Source organism: Aplysia californica, unplaced genomic scaffold (assembly GCF_000002075.1).
Source record: "Aplysia californica isolate F4 #8 unplaced genomic scaffold, AplCal3.0 scaffold01092, whole genome shotgun sequence".
NCBI lineage: Eukaryota > Metazoa > Mollusca > Gastropoda > Aplysiida > Aplysiidae > Aplysia > Aplysia californica.
The window spans coordinates 180,312-182,195 of record NW_004798362.1 but is presented as its reverse complement, the minus strand read 5'-3'; positions in this window follow the sequence as shown (position 1 = coordinate 182,195).

Here is a 1,884-nt window from a genome sequence, read left to right as displayed (position 1 = left end):
GAGAGAGAGAGAAGAGGGGAGGAGTTGATCTTGCGAGAACTTCCGGGCGGGTGAGAATAGCCACTTTCTTCGGAGAAATAGAAAATCTAGAGATCAAGTTTATTTTCCTGAGCTTTCGGAGAAATAGTAATTTCGTTATTTATATTATTAGAGATCTAGATCTAGAATCTAGTATTTATAATAAACAAAAAACAAACATTTTGAACATTATAATCGCTAGAGTTTAGCGGAATAAAAAGGAAAATGCTCGGCAAAGCTTCTTGTAGATCGAGGCTAGATCTTAGATCTAGAATCTAGAATATCTAGATATAGATTTCTAGATTAGGCCTATTATTACTATTAAGTTTCGTGGTCTATTAAAAATCAAAATTAAATGGAACACTTCACTAGAAATCTAGCTCACTTGCTGCCAAGCAGATCTAGATCTAAATCTAGATCTAGATTTCTAGATTAGATCTAGAATCTAGAAAAAGCTCCCATCCCGCTACTTTCACTCTGCTACACTCTGATCAGTGATTTTGACTGCTGTGTGAGAGTGAGAGAGAGCCAGATTCTCAGATCACGGAAGTCTGCACAGCTTTATAACGAAAAGTAGTAGCCTATTCTGCTTTTTTTTGAGTCATTATTTCAGATAACTTAATCATGTTTCACTCCATAGGGATCAACCACCAATACACATAAATTGGTGTCGTTTTACACAATCACAAACCTTTACTTACACTTTGCTGGCCACAGTAAATCTAATAGTGAGTGAAAGAAACAGAAATTAAATTGTTGTTACATCCGTAGTTACCTCCCTCCTTTGTTTAGTTGGTTTAGTCTGGTTTAGCTTCCGCTGTCTGCGCGCCCTCTGTTTCCTGGAAGGTAAGGGGCTCTTTATGGGAAATTAGTTTTAAATGTAAATCGCAAATATAATCAGGTGCTTTGTTCAAATAGTAATAATATTTTGCACTGTATTTGGCCTTGCCAATCCACTATAATAGTAATATTATTATAATCATTATAATTTTCATTGCCATTATCATTATACTTATACTTATTCTTATACTTATACTTATACTTATACTTATTATTATTATTATTATTATTATTATTATTATTATTATTATTATTATTATTATTATTATTATTTTGGGGATGTCCAGCTGGTAAACGTTATTGTGAGCTCACCACAGTTGCATTTTCAGCGGATAGCAGAAAGTCCATAATATACATGTATATAGATATGTGGCGTGTGCGATGCTAGTGAATGTGTGAGAAAGCATTAATGTGTATATGAGAGAGAGAGAGAGGGGGGGGGAGAGTGTGTGTGTGTGTGTGTGTGTGTGTGTGTATGTGTGTGTGTGTGTGTGTATGTGTGTGTGTGTGTGTGTGTGTGTGTGTGGTGAATGAGAGAGATGATAGAGGGATTTGGAGGGGGTGGGAGGAGAGAAGAGAGGGGAGAGAAAGAGGTGTTATTTTTTTAATGTGTTTTCACGCCTCCATTTACACAATTCGGATCATTCAGAAGGTGAGCTTCCGACCCTGCCTATCAATCAGGGCCAACTCGCACAGGGAGAGATTATACAGCAGACAGGCTATCAGCAAGCCAGCAGAGGCTGAGTTTGGTTTCAGAATGACCTCTCAGCTCCCTGTACTCAGAGTCGTAATGTCGCACTTGTAGAAGATGTCTTTGTAGTTTGTACTGTAGCTGCAGGTGACCTTGAGGTCCTTTGTCGAGAGGCAGTTAGTTCATCGAAGAAAATGTCCTCAGGAATCCGACAGTCTTCCTTTCGATGCACAAATGGGGCTCTCGTGGCCGCGAGTGGTTAGTGAGTTCAGACACACATGAAATGTCAAGATAATTTGTCGGTAACAAGAGGTTTAGATGGGTGGTCACGGGGG